Source organism: Gymnoscopelus microlampas, assembly GCF_963454915.1.
Source record: "Gymnoscopelus microlampas genome assembly, chromosome: 14".
Lineage (NCBI taxonomy): Eukaryota > Metazoa > Chordata > Actinopteri > Myctophiformes > Myctophidae > Gymnoscopelus > Gymnoscopelus microlampas.
Genome location: NC_139951.1, coordinates 3,891,408 through 3,909,802, shown reverse-complemented (window position 1 = coordinate 3,909,802; position 18,395 = coordinate 3,891,408). Strand labels below are relative to the sequence as shown.

The 18,395-nt window shown below is 42.1% G+C and overlaps 1 long non-coding RNA gene across 1 annotated transcript; it reads right to left on the bottom strand.

The window, feature by feature from the left end:
- Positions 1 to 2,865: 2,865 nt before the first annotated feature.
- Positions 2,866 to 3,353, bottom strand: LOC311059871. The gene is made up of 3 exons (XR_014602220.1): positions 3,310 to 3,353; positions 3,034 to 3,132; positions 2,866 to 2,949 (listed from the first exon to the last, which is right to left on the bottom strand). It is a non-coding gene; the product is annotated as an uncharacterized lncRNA (long non-coding RNA).
- Positions 3,354 to 18,395: the final 15,042 nt, after the last annotated feature.

The following is an 18,395-nucleotide window of genomic DNA, read 5'->3' as shown; positions in this document are numbered from 1 at the left end:
CTCTTCAAATCACCTTTCGCCTCATAATGAGTCTGACACCTTCTTCAACACACATTCTTTTGTTCTCATGTATATGGATGTCTGTTGAAGGGAAAAACGGGGGTGTGTAGTGACAACTTCTTTTCAGGGGCAAAACAGTGCATTTGTAAGGGCAGAACAGGGAGGAAAAAATGCACTTTCAGGGAAAGAACAGTAACGTGTGAAGTTTTGAAGTGGCACATCTGTAAGTCAAAAATGCACAATTTAGGAGAAGATCTCTGATGGTTAAATAAAAGAATAGGACCCGCAGAGTCAGACACTGTCACAAAAATAAATGTAGCTCTTTATTCAACGTTTTAAAGTCTACACGCCCAGTCATCCCATTGTCTGCACCCACAATCTCAGACCTAGAGACACTCCCATCACCATCATATTAAAGCTACCCCAATCCCATTCACACAATTATTCTTTTTCTGGGTCACGGCAACACTAATTACAACTCTGAATAGCTGTGGAAAAGGCCTGTACAAATCATCGGGCCAGGTCTTCAATATCAAGCAAGGAAAACACAAGGTAATGCATTAAATGCATTGCATTAGTAATCTAGGATCATAGGTAAACCAAGAACCTATCATCAGTCTAAACATTATAATCTAAAACAATCTATAATCTGCACATTGACACTATACACTTGGATGCCAGGTCTACAGATTAACCTGGCATCTGTTTACATAACATGCCATCGAAATTACATTTAGCCTTTGCATAAGCCTGCAAGGTCATCAAGGCTAGGGCAAGTTCTACGGGCTGTGGAATCTGAAGAGGTGAGTCTTCAGATTACGGCGGAAGATTGGGAGTGAGTCTGCAATGGGGAGTTTGTTCCACAGTTTGGGAGCCAGAAGGGAGAAGAGTCTGTCCCGGGTGTTTTTACAGAAGATGATTTAAGACAGTCTGGACACAACTCAAAAAGATATTAGAGTTCTAATGGTATGCTGTGTTGAGAATATAAAGTGTGTATGAAATCAGAACATGGCAATAATGTAATTTACTCACCTGTGGCACAGTCTGTCCCTTAGTGACATAGGCTACTCGTTTCCAACTTTCACTCTGGGGTAGCAATACGCCTTAAGCATCTCTGCTGAGTTTACGCCCAAGAGGTAGCAAATCTTGTCAGCCTCTGAAATGTTCATACAATTTGCAATTTACAATTTAGGCATTTAGCAGACGCTCTTAATCCAGAGTGTGATATACAGTAAGCAAGGTAAACACAAATTAATACATCAAATGCATAGAGATAGTAATCTAGGATCATAGGTAAACCAAATAATCATCAGTCTAAACAGTAATATATATATATATATATATATATATATATATATATATATATATATATATATATATATATATATATATATATATATATATATATATAGTTTCTATACCAATATTTTTTGTAACCCATTCTTTTACCCAGTGCCAATTGCCTAAGCTTTAATCCTGGGTGCTACTCTCCCTCTGCAAGCTTGGGGAGAGCCCCGAACTGAGCTCATGCTTCCTTCAATGCATGAGGAGTGAGCAGGCCGCTTCTTATCACCTGACATGTGGGTGGAGTTTCCCCGGAAGGGTGTAGCGCATGGAAGGAACACATTTATTTACCATAGGGGACACATAGGGAGAACATGCAAACTCCACACAGAAAGGCCCTTTTGCCAACCCCACCTAGGGTATGGGCACTGATGACGCGGAGGAGAGAACATGCCCCCACCCAGGACCTTCTCGCTGCGTCACCGTGCCACCGTAAACGGTAAAATATGAAAAAAATAGAAAAGGTCTCCGCCAGGTCAGGTAGGTTATGGTGGCGCTATAAAAGGCAGATGTGAAAAATGCGGGGCAAAGGTTTTTCCTTGACCTCTAGGGAGTGCGCTTACAAAGTTTTACACAGATCGGTGCAGTAAGTTATAGGTAAAAACACGAATTGGCATGTTATAGCGCCACCATGAGGCTGATTTGAACATTTTCAAGTGCCATTTCTTCCCCGGCATAGTGGAAATATGCGTGCACAATTTCAAGGAAATTGCATGCTGTGTTCATGATTTGAGGCATTTAGTTCAAAACCGAGCACTCCTGCAAACTCTGGAAGACATTTTTAGCCAATCAGGATGGAATATGAGAAATCTGAAGGACCCGTTTGGTTTAATGACTATAGAGATACTGTGTACCCATTTGCGTGTTTTTTGGACAAAATCTGTAGGAGTACTGTCAAAAAATATGTTTTGCACAAATCGGCCTCCTGGTGGCGCTATAACAGGCCCATGTGAAACATTTGAGGCAGAGGTTCTGAATTGGCATCCAGGGAGTGTGTGTGCACAGTTTCGCTGTGATCAAGCCAACGGTGCCGGAGATTAGCTGTTCACAGACGAACACACGGATGGACGGACTCACACACACACACGGATGGACGGACAGGGGGCAAAAGATACTCCCTCGCCATGCCTTTCGGCCTGGCGGAGACAATAATAATAATGGAAATATATTGAAAATAATCAACAAACTATACTATTCAAATTGTCAAACATTGGCCAAATTGTCGAATATTACCTAAGAAAGAGGTAAAAAAAATTAAAACATGTAGATCGGCTATTTTCACAATATTTATCTGTGGAACCGAGTCAAACTAAATGTAATGTCTCAACTGCTACAATTCCAAGTGCTTGTCAGGATGGGGGGGTCCCCAGTTCAAATAGGATTAGTTTGGGGGGTCACAGCCTGAAAACTTTGAGAACCACTGCTTTATAAAATACATTTTGCAGAGAAACTGACTGCATTGCACAGTTAGTATTAGACTATTAAAATAATGTTCACTGACATCAGTAGCGTCGAGCTCCTCTTTGTCGTTAATGCTGGCCACAGTGATCACACCCATGCTGATCAACGGGAAGTCGTAGGGGTTGGAGGTGATCAGACACATTTCTTAAAAGGGATTAAAAAAGGGTGAAAATGTGTTTTTATTCATTTATTTATGTTGCTCTCTGCATCATCAGTAATTCCACTTACCAATAATCTCAGGTTTGTGGTTGGTCATCATCTGGAAAAAGATGTGGTAACCTCTCTCTGCAGCAAGCTGGTAGGTCACTCTGGACTTCTCCAGCAGATCTATATGGGTTGCACATAACTCATAATAATGATAATAATAATAACAACAACAACAATAATAATAATAATAATAATAATAATAATAATAATAATAATCTATATGGGTTATACATAACTCAGAATGTAATCCTCAAATGAAGGCATGTATAATTTATCATCTGTGAACTTCATACTTACATGTCTCAATATCAGCACTGGCCAGTTTACCCGTTGTGCCGAAATGGATTCTGATGAATTTACCCTGTTTGATATAGCACAATTAGTTGAATTATTGCAGGTTTTCTCATAAAGTGTCATTATTTATACTTACAAAGCGAGAGGAGTTGTCATTCCTCACAGTCTTGGCATTACCATAGGACTCCAGCAAGGGATTGGCAGCAATAATTTGATCCTCCAGTGACCCCTAGAATGTTTTAGACAATTGAAAATGTGGTCAGAATTCTTTTAAATTGAATTGCTATATTGCATACAAATGCTTTATGTTCAAAAACATGTATTTGTTGAAGTTAAAAACCTGTACCTATACCTTGATTTTACCGCTATCGGCCGCCGATTTCTCTCCACCAGAACTAGCTGTTGCAAAGTACTGGATGACACGCTTGGTGTTCACAGTCTTTCCAGCACCGGATTCTCCACTGGTTATAAATACACATATTCAGAGAGATGCAGTTAGTGAATTGATGTACAATGTTCTGTTTTTAAAGCCTAGTAGATGGGAAACTTACGTGATCAGGACAGACTGGTTCTCTTTATCTGTAAAATGTAAAGCAAACTTTTAGTCATGGATACACCACAAAACCATTATAGTTATATTATTGTTTTTACATTGTCCTGAGTAGTACGTACCCATCAGCATGAACTGATAGGCGTTGTCAGAGACAGAGAAGATGTGGGGTGGAGCCTCAATACGCTTCTTGCCTCTGTAGGCATTTACAACCTCCTGGTCGTACACTGGGAGCCACTTGTAGGGGTTCACAGTTGCACAAAACAAGCCAGAGTAAGTCTGAAGGGGAGAAGAGAGAGAACATTAACATCATACAACATAGCACTGAGCATGCCACATATCTGGGACAACGGATCACTAGAGCTGATATTACAGTCACGAGTTTGAAGTGGCATCAACTAATGAGCAAGTTAACTTCAGAAGAGTTTGTTTGCATTCGTTTTTCTATGGTTTTCACTTGATTATATAACTTGTACACTGTATTTTTCTTTCTTTGCTATCGACAGGTGCAATACTGTACTGTTCTCAGCATGTAGAAAACCTTACATAGATCATCCATGCTGTATAACGCTATTTGAGGTTATACAGCACAGTGGCTTCACTGAGGTGGGTCATCATGGCCATGTCCTCAATTTTGTCATACTTGGGAGGGTTCATAGGGGTGACATCAGCCTCCTTTACAGTTCTTTCCTAAAAAAGAAAAAAAAAGCACAACTCCAGAATGTATTGTGATTACAGTTGTACTGTTCCACTATTTGATTTTAGATACACCTCTACTTACCACCTTATCCAAGAGCGTTTCCACAGTGACGTTGCCACCGTCCTTCTTTATAATTTTACACTTGAGGTACAGCTCCTTAGCATCAGCCACATATGCTGCCGTTTTGGCATCAAAGGGCATAGCTTGAGCCTCCATTCTCTCCCTCTCTGGCTTACGGAGATAAATGGCGGCCTTGCCATACTGCTCCATCTCTGCGTCCGTACTCATGGTGGCGGCTTTCTGTAGACAGACAAATAGATGCTGTTGATGCCTTTGCTGACTTGAGATCTGAGCAGATCATTGTAGGACTATTTTTTATGGTTATAGCTTATTGTTTATTAGAAAAATACGTAAAAACACAGTAAACTAGAAAAAGTGCTGCTCGGAGCACAAGTCTCCGCCAGGTCAGGTAGGTTATTATGGCCTCCTGGTGGCGCTATAATAGCCGAATGTGAAAAGGATGCCATTTATTCCTAGGCCTTGCACGGCAATCGGACACTGCATGCATGATTTGAGGCATTTTGTTCTAAAAATGTGTTTTGCTAAATTTGACCTGCTGGTGGCGCTATAACAGGCCTATGTTAAAAGGGTGGCATTTGTTCCTCAACATAGTGTGAATGTGCGTTCAAAGTTTAACCGTAATCGGACTCTGCATTCATGATTTGCGGCATTTTGTTCAAAACGGGCCACTCCTGCAAGCATTACATGTCAATGTTAGCCAATCAGGATGGCATATGAAAAATCAAACAGATCCGCCTTGATCACCTGACTATAGAGATCATGTGTACCGATTTGCGTGAAATTTGGATCAAATATGAAGGCCTAATATCAAAAAATGTGTTTTACATAAGTCTGCCTCCTGGTGGCGCTATAAAAGGCAAATGTGAAAAATGCAGGGCAAAGGTTTGTCCTTGGCCTCTAGAGAGTGTGCATACAAAGTTTTACACTGATCGGTGCAGTTATAGGTAAAAATACGAATCGGCCTGTTACAGCGCCACCATGAGGCTGATTTGAACATTTTCAAATGGTAGTTCTTCCTCGGCCTAATGGGAATGTGTGTGCAAAATTTCACGGAAATTGCATGCTGTGTTCATGATTTGAGGCATTTTGTTCAAAACAGAGTACTCCTGCAAACTTTGAAAGACAATTTTTGCCAATCAGGATGGAATATGAAAAATCTGAAATGAGACGTTTCTTTTAATGACTATAGAGATACTGTGTACCGATTTGGGGGATTTTTGGCCCAAATTTGTAGGAGTACTGTTCAAAAAAGTGTTTTGCACAAATCGGCCTCCTGGTGGCGCTATAAAAGGCCCATGTGAAACATTTGGAGCAGAGGTTCGGCTTTGGCATCCAGGGACTGTGTGTGCACAGTTTCGCTGCGATCAAGCCAACGGTGCCAGAGATTAGCTGTACACAGACAAGACAGAATGACACACACACACACACACACACACACGGACGGACGGACGGACGGACGGACAGGGGGTAAAACATACTCTCTCGCCATGCCTTTCGGCCTGGCGGAGACAATTATGATTTAACTAATCATAACATAATTGAAATGTCTAAATACAAATTAATGAACAAAAGTAAATTCCAATCTGGCCAGATTACTATACAATAATACACAATCAATCATCTACATTGTTCAATATAACATAAATGATTCTGTCCACTCATTATTCGATGTCTGTAGCTATGTGGTACTATGTATGGACTAGTCATTTTAAAAATGAATAACTTTACGACTATGAATAGCTAACATCTCTAAAACATTTATAGGACTATGAAGGACAGATGAAGTCTCACTCACCACTAAATGGAACTCTGAACTCCTCTGCAATGGGTACGTGTCAACCATCTCAGCATGCCTTATATTAGGTGTTCATTGCATGCTATGCAGAAAGTAAAAGGAGTTGGAGTTGCCTTTCAAGGTCCTTTAATTCCTGTTGACACTGCAATAGTATCCATTTAGCCATACCTTTAAAAACAAACAAAAAAAAAACATTTAAAATCTATTAATAATCTTGTAAAATTATACTTCCAACACTCACATGATATTTGATAGTGCTTCTTGGCTATCTGGTTTATGTACATGCCAGTGGCTATGGTATAAAAATAGTATAATTGGCAGGGTGGTGGTCTGAGGACAACCTAGAGAGCGGTGGGGTGCTTGGTTTCTTCATCTGGTCATTACAGCAGGTTTATCAGATACATTATTTGGAATGTTGATATTCAGTGAGGAAAGTAAATACTGAAATACTGTACTTGTCATTTTACTTGAGTATTTCCATTGTATGCTACTTCATACTTCCACTCCACTCCATTGGAGGAGGACACTTCACTCAATTTGACAGCTTTAGTTACTTTTTGGGGGTCTTGATGTTTATGTAGTCAGGGTTACAGTTCAGATGTTTATGAGTTGTTAACAGCTCCAACAAATAGTCTGGCACTGGCTTAACGGGACAGGCTTCACTGTAGGTGTAGTCACTGTCACTTAATCTTTGACAGACCCATAAAAAAGTGTCCACGTTATTTCCATTCCTTGTACTCATCACATCACATTTCATTTCAGCATTACATTTCACCATAAATATATTAATTAGCAGACACTGTAATGTATAATTGCACACACAGCCTCTCTCACACAGCTGATACGGTCCAAGGTTGTTGTCACAGCTTGCCTATCAATTCAAGCAGCCAAGTGAGCCCTACCATCAAGGGGCAGTTAACCCAAAAAACTCAGATCCAATATTCCAATGTGTTATTAATTGAAGTAAATAGGAGGCCAACGCAAAAGTATATTTAAAAAAAAGTATAACTGACAATTCAGAACCTCTGCCTCAAATTTTTCACATGGGCCTGTTATAGCGCCACCAGGAGGCCGATTTGTGCAAAACCCATTTTTTCACATTATTCCTACAGTTTTTAACCAAATGTCATGCAAATCGGTACACAGTATCTCTATAGTCATGTGATCAACCCTGATCTGTCCGATTTCCCATATTCCATCCTTATTGGTTAAGGTTGCCATCCAAAGTTTGCAGGATTGGTCCGTTTTGAACAAACTGCCTCAAACCATGAACGCAGCGTGCGATTTCCGTGAAATTTCACACGCACATTCCCACTAGGCCGAGGAAGAAATGCCACCCTTTTCACATTGGCCTGTTATAGCGCCACCAGCAGGTCTAATTTAGCAAAACACATTTTTGGAACAAAATGCTTCAAATAATGAATGCAGTGTCCGATTGCCGTGAACGACCTAAGAATAAATGGCACCCTTTTCACATTGGCCTATTATAGCGCCACCAGGAGGCCACAATAACGTATCTGACCTGGCGGAGACCTGTGCTCCGAGGAGCACTTTATCTAGTTGCTGCTCAGTTAGTCCATTGTACATGGTGTATGTTGTGGCCTCGTGTGTCTTGTGGAGAACTGTGTAGCTCCACAGCAACTCCAGTAACTAACGTAATGGCAGGACCGCACCGTGCAACGCACGTTTAGGCTGCATTATGGTAATGTAGTAATTGTCTCCGCCAGGCCGAAAGGCATGGTGAGAGAGTATGTTTTACCCCCTGTCCGTCCGTCCGTGTGTCCGTGTGTCCGTGTGTCCGTCCGTCCGTCATTCGATCTGTCTGTGTACAGCTAATCTCCGGCACCGTTGGCTTGCTCGCAGCCAAACTGTGCACACACAGTCCCTGGATACCAGAGCAGAACCTCTGCCCCAAATTTTTCACAGGGGCCTGTTATAGCGCCACCAGGAGGCTGATTTGTGCAAAACACATTTTTTGACAGTACACCTACAGATTTTGTCCAAAAATCCCACAAATCGGTACACAGTATCTCTATAGTCATTAAAGAAACGGGTTTTTCAGATTTCTCATATTCCATCCTGATTGGCTAAAAATGTCTTCCAAAGTTTGCAGGAGTGCTCCGTTTTGAACAAAATGCCTCAAATCATGAACACAGCATGCAATTTCCGTGAAATTTTGCAAGCACATTCCCATTAGGCCGAGGAAGAACTACCATTTGAAAATTTTCAAATCAGCCTCATGGTGGCGCTATAACAGGCCGATTCGTGTTTTTACCTATAATTGCACCGATCTGTGTAAAACTTTGTATGCACACTCCCTATAGGTCAAGGAAAAAACCTTTGCCCTGCATTTTTCACATCTGCCTTTTATAGCGCCACCAGGAGGCCGACTTATGTAAAACATATTTCTTTACATTACTCCTTCCGATTTTAGCTACATTTCACGCAAATCGGTACACATGATCTCTATAGCCATGTGCTCAAGACGGATCTGTTTAACTTTTCATATTCCATCCCGATTGGCTAAGATTCACATCTAAAGTTTGCAGGAGTGGCCCGTTTAGAACACAATGCCACAAATCATCAATGCAGCGTCCGATTGCGGTCAACTTTGCACGCACATTCACACTATGTTGAGGAACAAGTGCTACCATTTTAACATTGGCCTGTGGGGGGTCCCCACCGACAGGTTGAGAACCACTGTATTAGGGGAGAGTCAGTGAGAGCTGGATAAACGAGGTAAAATGTGTCAAAAGGAGTCTGTACGGCTGTCGAAAAATGAACACATGACGTCGGTGGGAGAGGAGATATTGTGTCTTTTGGACAAACAGCAGCGTGGTGCTGATGTTTGTTGTGTGAAGCAGCTTAATGTCAGAGTCTTTGTGTTGGAGCGCCTCAGTGCGGCTGCAGAGCTCATGTGCAACATCTTCCAGAGAGAGATAGAGACACTAGAAACTCTGCTGGAGAAAAAACAACACTGCTGGGCATTGACTTTCATATGGACATTGATCTACACACTGCAGGTATGTCTGTTACACACACAACATCAAAATACACACTACAGGTATGATGCAGCATTTGCATTCCAGCCAGCACGCCAGCGTAGTTCCCATATGGTTTCAAGGTGGGCTAAACCATATGGACCCCATGTCGGCAATGTCATTGTGGACATACGTGTGTTCTACCTGGCCCTTAGGTGGGCCCCACCTAGGCAATTCTATGTGGGGCCGAGGTGGGTCTTAACTGCGATGCCCATGCGAGTAAGTAGCTTCTACCTGGCCCTTAGCTGGGCCCCTACTAGCCACGTTTATGTGGGACCGAGGCGGGTCCTAACTGGGTTTGCCCATCCAGCCTTTAAGTGGGTTCAACCTGGGCAGTAGGTGTACCCTAACCAACCAGAGTGCAGTGCCCATCGCTCCAAATGTTGTGACGTCAGGGCTCTCAATACTGCACATTGGTCGAGGAGGAGGGGCCGCAGGGCGACCGCACACATCGCTGAACCAATGGTAGCCCACGGATGTTTCCTCTGCTCTGGAGATTTCAAATCTGCCCCTCTATGCCACATATCATCCGCGCTACAGGGTCTTCACTGACCAAGCCACGGCCCCACTGGCCCTCATGACGCTACGCCACTTATATGCGCTGCCAAGTGGCCGCGGGCGCTACGTGGGCGTGGCCGCGGGCTAGACGCGAGGCCCCGCGTAGCGGGGCCGAGCATCTAGTTATTACAAAGCATACATTAACCACTTCAGCCCAATGTACATTTCAGCCATTTTAAAATAGCCGATCTACAAGCTTACAATGTGTCGCGATGCGACACATTGTGAACTTGTAGATAGGCTATTTTCAAAAGAGTTTTATACATTTGAAAACTTGTGAAATGGGACATTTTGCATTATTTGTACTTTCTACTTTTGGTACTTAAATACAGTTTGATACCAATACTTTTATACTTTTTCTCAAGTATTTTTTTTGCAGTATTGATACTTTTACTTAAGTGAAAAAATGTAGTACTTTGTCCACCACTGTGTACATTCTGGATCGAATGACAGACCATATCAATCATTAAAAATCAGAACAGAATATGAAAAGGAACGCGTAGATTAGCCTTTGATCATGACAGTGTATGTGACATGTATCAGGGCTAGAACCAAGCTCCACAACGCAATATGAGATACACGATGTGTCCTAATTAGTACGTTGGTTTGTGGCGATTTTCTTATCTGCAATATAATACATCAGTTATGTTTTGATAGGAAGGTGGTACATGATGCGAGGATCCGTGAATGACAAAAAAAAGCCACTTCATCCTCCAGAAAATATTAATTTAAACACAAACTGCCCACGAACTGCGTTCACAAAGCAAACCCCAGCTGCGCGCTCTTGCTCGCGCATGTATTCGCCCCTCCTGCAGTTCCAGCTTTGGCCAGTAGGGTAGGGCGGCTTAAATGTTTCCCAGCAGCTCTGGGGGCTGGGTAGGTTCTCACTCCTCCTAGTTCCACACCCATCTGAACAGCCCCCCTGCCCAACCTGGAGGACTGACTAGTGCAGAGTCATAACCCACCCCACCTGCCTTCCTGCAAACATGGCCAAATGTATTTGTTGGGCACCAAGCCCAGTTGGAGGCCCCATGGAGGATTTGAAACTAGTCTCTGAGGTGGGGGGCAGGAACTTTACCCCTGTACCACCAGAGATATAAAGATTGAACGCGCGCGCGCGCGCACGCACACACACACACACACACACACACACACACACACACACACACACACACACACACACACACACACACACACACACACACACACACACACACACACACACACACACACACACACACACACATTTATGTATGTCCAAAGGATAATACATACAGGGACACAACTATTATAGGTGCAGTAGGGTTACATTCACAACATCATGGCATATGTTTTCATGATACAATAGGCATGTCACTCAGTACTCTACGGGTATAAGTAACAGCGTCTCCGCCATATATAGCGACTGCCAATTATAGCAGAGATAGCACAATACTTTGCCAGCCTTTTTGCCTCCTTTTTGGGCATCCTAAGTTGTTGAAGCCCTCTAACAACTAGTCTGTGGGTATGTCCCAGGCTGCCGAATATAAAGACAAATAGTCTGCACCTATAACCTAGCTCTGAGATGGTATGTAGGAGTGGTTGGTATTTAATGACCTTGGTCATAAAGGCCTCCTCTAGGCTAAGGTCAAAGGTGCATGCTATCTCTAACACAGACACTTCCCTGGACTCTTCATTCACCACAACAACATCTGGTGTATTAGCTGTCAAAGATGTAAAGATTTCTGGGTTATCACAGAGATGGAACATGGATGAAATGACACAGGAATGTTTGTACATTCTCACTGTAGATGCATGATATTTTGATATGTCCTTCGCTATGAGCTCCACTATTCTATTGTGACGTGCTATGTACATCCCTTTGTATGCCAAAGGTCCATCGTGACGGAGGATGACTTCTGCTACTATTTGTGGGTCCTTTAATGACTGTACAGTACAGTGTAATGCGGGATGCACACTGTGGAGCAAGTGAAATCCTTACCCGGTGGGGCAGGTGCAGACTTGGCCAGCTTCCTACCTCTGATTTCAAGGAGTCGACTTGCCAGTTGGACTCGTTGTTGGCAGAGTCCAGGCCAGGAGGAGCGATCTACAGTGGCATCGATACTTCTTTAGGACACACACACACACACACACACACACACACACACACACACACACACACACACACACACACACACACACACACACACACACACACACACACACACACACGAAATATTTATTTATGTCCACATAATAAGAAGTACAGGATGTACAAAGGACATAAACACTGCCAGTGCAGTCAGATGAAGGGAAAACAGCCAGTTACAAAGTGCATGTAAGCATTGTTACATACAAAACAAAGGATGGCATACTTGTCGAACACAGCGGACAACAATCATGGGTAAAGGAAGCAACGCCTCCTCCAAATTGAGCGGCTTCCTATAATAGCTGATATTGAGCAGTACCTTGCTAATTGTTTAGCCCTCCTTTTGGAGAGGCCGGCCATTTGCAGGCCCCTCACAACCAACTTGTGCACGTGTCCTAGACTACCAAAGATAAAAAACAAAAGTTTACATCTGTAGCCTAGCTGAGAGATGCTCTGCTCTAGCTGATAATATTTTAGCACTTTGGTTAGGAAGGCTTCCTCTAAGCTGTAATCAAAAGTACACACACACACACACACACACACACACACACACACACACACACACACACACACTTCTATGGCATGGCTCTGTATAGAGCATGTGCCTGCATGCATCGGTGCGTGCGTCGGTGTGTGCGTGCGTTGTTTACGGCGAGGCGCTGTGCTTGCGTTGCTCCGGCAAGCCTGAAAATACTGTAGTGTGTGATGATCTGTGATGTGCCATTATTTTCTCCACCAGGCCGAAGGCATGGCATAGACTATGTTTTGCCCCCTGTCCGTCCGTCCATCTGTGAACAGCTAACTCTTGGCCCGATTATAGTGAAACTGTGCTTGCACACTCCCTGGACGCTAGAGCAGAACCTCTCCTCCTTTTTCAAATTGGCCTTTTATAGCGCCACCAGGAGGCAGATTTCTTTTTTATATTGCGCCTACAGATTTTGTCCAAACATCACGCAAATTGGTACACAGTATCTCTATAGTCATGTGATCAAGACAGATCTGTCTGATTGTTCATAGACTACTCCTGAAAACTTTAGAAGCCAAGTCAATCAGGATGGAATGTTTTGAACCAAATGCCTCAAATCATGAACGCAGTGTGCGATTTCCGTCAAACTTTTCACACACAGCCAAGGGAGAAATGCCACCCTACATTTTTCAAATCAGCTTCATGGTGGTGCTTTAACAGGCCAATTTGCGTTCTTACCTATAACTGGACCGATCGGGTGTGAAACTTTGCACGCACACTCCCTAGAGGCCAAGGAAAAACCTCTATCTTGCATTTTTCACATCAGCCTTTTATAATGCCACCAGGAGGCCAACTTTTGCAAATCATTTTTTAAATATTTATCCTACAGATTTTGTCCAAAAATCCCGCAAATCGGTACACATTATCTCTTTAGTCATGTGATCAAGACAGATCCGTCGTTCTGAATAAAATGGCTCAAATAATGAACGCAGAATGCCATTGCCGTGAAACTTTGCATGCACACTCCCACTAGGCCGAGGAAGATATGCTACACGTTTCCCATTGGCTGTTATTGCGCCACCAGCAGCCGATTTTGGCAACACAATTTTTTTGTCATGAACGCAGCGTCCGATTGCCGTGAAAGGTAGAGGAAGAAATGGCACCCTTTTCACATTGGCCTATAATAGAGCCACCAGGAGGCCACAATAACCTACCTGATCTGGCGGAGACCTGTGCTCCGCGGAGCACTTTTTCTAGTTATTATTATTGAGCCCCGAGATTCAATATTTATTTAAATGTTAGTACCAGCACTACAAAAAGATGCAACTGACACGACATCGTGTGCATGTTTAAAACTAGAAAAAGTGCTCCTCGGAGCACAGGTCTCCGCCAGGTCAGGTACGTTACTGTGGCCTCCTGGTGGCGCTATAATAGGCCAATGTGAAAAGGGTGCCATTTATTCTTAGGCCTTTCACGGCAATCGGACACTGCATTCATGATTTGAGGCATTTTGTTGCAATTGCTAAATAGACCTGCTGGTGGCGCTATAACAGGCCAATGTGAAAAGGGTGGCATTTCTTCCTCGGCCTAGTGGGAATGTGCGTGTGAAATTTCACGGAAATCGCAAGCTGCGTCCATACTTTGAGGCATTTTGTTCAAAAAGGAGCACTCCTGCAAACTTTGGAAGCCAACTTTAGCCAATCAGGATTGAATATGGGAAATTGGAGCTCTGTGTTGATCATTTGAGATACTGTGTACCGATTTGCATGACGTTTGGACAAAATCTGTAGGAGTAATAAATGGGTAAAAAAAATGGGTTTTGCACAAATCGGCCTCCTGGTGGCGCTATAACAGGCCCATGGTAAAAAATTGGGGCAGAGGTTCTGAATTGGCATCTAGGGAGGGAGTGTGTGTGCACAGTTTCACAGCGACCGGGCCAACGGTGCCGGAGATTAGGTGGTAACGGACGGACAGGACCCGGACGGACGGAAGGACGGACACACGGACAGACGGAAGGACGGACACACGGACAGTCGGACGGACTGGGTGCGAAACATACTCTCTCTCCCTTTCGCCATGCCTTTCGGCCTGGTGGAGACAATAATCCTATATAATAATATGATAAGATTTTACTGTAGTGTGTGAGGCAACCAGATTTCCAAATGCTTTAAGATTTTAAAACTCCTGTCTGGGACCAGCTTAAAGAGGTAGCTCACCCACATTTCTTTCTTCTTTCAATTGCTCACCCCATAAAATCATGGAGAATTAGTTTTTGTCGCATTCCTGATCCATTGACCAATATTCCAATAATTTTTTTAAGTAAATAGAGCACTGAAGTCCTGACGTCACTGCCAGTACAGGGCGCATTCCGCAGGTTCATGGCTTTACTTTTTGTATTGATATCCTCATTGGGCAATCTTAGATCGCTTCATATAAGAACTGTGTTCCAAAAATAAACCACCCTGGCGTTTTTACTCATATGGATATGAAGCATCGACTGAAGGTGTAAATGTACACATTTACCCAAAGAGTAACACAATATAAACACTAGAAACGAGTCGAACAACCCAAAGACTACATTTCCCATGAACGCGGCTGCTGTGGGGACAGTGATTTCAGACCCGGAAGTAGTAGTTCTTAAAACTTTTAAGGCAGAATTAATTCCATTTTCGCCAGAAACAGGCTGTATCAAATATGAATGAATATCATAAACGATGCAGAGCCACCCCCCTGACAAAAACGTCAGGGTGGTGTGTTTATGTTTGGAACACAGTTCTTATATGACGTGATCTAAGATTCACAAATGGGGATTTCAACACAAAAAAATAAAGCCACAAACCCTGGAACAGCGCCCTCTACTGGCCCTCTACTGGCAGTGACGTCAGACTTCGGTGCTCTACAGGCCAATCTTAACAAGAGCAATATTATATTTAAAAGTTTTGCTTATAAGCCGAGTAGTAGGCCTCGCAGTGAATACACTGAGTGTTTTTGGAGTTTATACTTTAAAAAAATATATACTTTTGCATGGCCTCCTATTTACTTCAATTAATAAAACATTGGAATATTGGATCAGAGTTTTTTGGGTTAACTACCCCTTGATGGTAGGGCTCGCTTGGCTGCTTGATTTGATATGCAAGCTGTGACAACAACCTTGGACTGTAATCAGCTGTGTGAGAGAGGCTGTTTGTGCAATTATACATTACAGAGTCTGCTAATGAATATATTTATGGTGAAATGGAATGCAGAAATGAAATGTGATGAGTACAAGGAATGGAAATAACGTTAAGTGGACACTTTTTTATGGTCCTGTCAAGGATTAAGTGACAGTGACTACACCTACAGTGAAGCCTGTCCCGTTAAGCCAGTGCCAGACTATTTGTTGGAGCAGTTAACACCTCATAAACATCTGAACTGTGACCCTGACTACATAAACATCAAGACCCCCAAAAAGCAACTAAAGCTGTCAAATTTAGTGAAGTGCCCTCCTCAAATGGAGTGGAGTGGAAGCATACAATGGAAATACTGAAGTAAAATGACATGTACAGCACTTGAGTATTTACCTTTTATTTACATTCACATGTTCCAAATAATGTATCTGACAAGACTTGCTGTGATGACCAAATGAAGAAACCCAGTACCCCACCACCCTGTCAATTATACTATTTTTATACCATAGCCACTGGCATGTACATAAACCACATAGCCAAGAAGTACTATCAAATATCATGTGAGTGTTGGAAGTATACTTTTACAAGATTATTAATAGATTTGAAATGTTTTTGTTTTTTCAAATGTATGGCTAAATGGATAATTTCGCAACGTCAACAGGAATTATAGGACCTTGAAAGGCAACTCCTACTTTTACTTTCTGCATAGCATGCAATAAACACCTAATATAAGGCATGCTGAGATGGTTGCCATGGACCCATTGCAGAGGAGTTCAGAGTTCCATTAAGTGGTGAGTGAGACTTCATATGTCCTTCATACTGTAGTCATATACATGTTTTAGAGATGTTAGCTATTCATAGTCGAATACATATATCATGTTAGCTTTTCATAGTCGTATAAATATATCATGTTAGCTATTCATAGTCGTATAAATATATCATGTTAGCTATTCATTTTTAAAATGACTCCGTACATAGTGCCACATAGCAGACATGATCCGAGGTTAAAGACACTTAACGAGTGGACAGAATAATTTATGTTATATTGAACAATTGAGATGATTGATTGTGTATTCTTTTATTTATAGTGATATGGTTTAGGCCAGATTGGAATTGACTTTTGTTCATTCATTCATTTAGACGTTTCAATTAGGTTATGATTATTTAAATAATAATTTGCATTACATTTTTTGTGTTTTTACCAGATACTTTCTTACTCTTAATCAAGTAATTATTTGGAAGAGTACTTTAACATCTACTAGAGTTATTATTAGTAGCCTAATAAGTAACAATATTTTTTACTCAAGTACAGTTTGGCTAGTCTGCCCACCTCTGAATGTAACCTTAATTCATACAATCGAATTGAAGTGTAAGAAAGAAATCAGTTTTGTAAAAATCGGCCTGCTGGTGTCGCTATAATAGGGCAATGTTGAAAGGGTGGCATTTGTTCCTCAACGTAGTGTGAATGTGCGTGCAAAGTTTCACGGCAATCGGACACTGCGTTCATGATTTGACATTTAGTTCAATACGGGCCATTCCTGCAAACTTTAGATGTCAATCGTAGCCAATCAGGATGGAATATGAAAAATCAAACAGATCTTTCTTGATCACATGACTAAAGAGATCATGTGTAACGAGTTATGTTAAATTTGGATACAATCTGAAGGAGAAATATCCAAAAATGTGTTTTACGTAAGTCGGCCTCCTGGTGGCGCTATAAAAGGCAGATGTGAAAAATGCAGGGAAAAGGTTTTTCCTTGACCTGTTGGGAGTGCGCATACAAAGTTGTGAACAGATAAGTTACGGGTAAAAACACGAATCGGCCTGTTATAGCGCCACCATGAGGCTGATTTGAAAAATTTGGTGGCAAAGTGGCATTTCTTCCTCTGCCTAGTGGGAATGTACCTGCACATTTTCACGGAGGTACAGGTAGGAAATTGCATGCTGTGTTCATGATTTGAGCCAATCAGGAAGGAATATGAAAAATATGAAAAACAAGAGATACTGTGTACCGATTTGCGTGACGTTTGGAGAAAATCTGTAGGAGTACTGTAAAAAAAAAGTTTTGCAAAAAGGCCTCCTGATGGCGCTATAACAGGCCCATGTGAAAAATTTGGGCCAGAGATTCTGAGTTGGCATCCAGGGAGTGTGTGTGCACAGTTTCGCTGTGGTCAAGCCAACGGTGCCGGAGATTAGCTGTTCACAGACGGACACACACACACACGGATGGACGGACGGACTGACAGGGGGCAAAACATTCTCTCTCGCCATGCCTTTCGGCCTGGCGGAGACAATAAAATGAAAGAAGAAACAAAACTAGAAACAACACAAAAAGCCAAAAACAAACAAACAAATGAAAAAACAGGATGAGCAAGTATAATTTAATTTCTTTGCATGTAAATAATATAGAAATGGATCACTCTTTTCAGATGTGGAACTGATGAGAATTTTTTAAATGTCTCTCTTACAAAGTGGTTGTAAGAGAGACATTTTAAAATTGTGGCAAGACTGAACATTATAGGATTCATATAATCCAATATAATTCATGATTATAAATTCTACTAAATCATCAACTCATGTTAATATCCTCAAAATGATGTGTT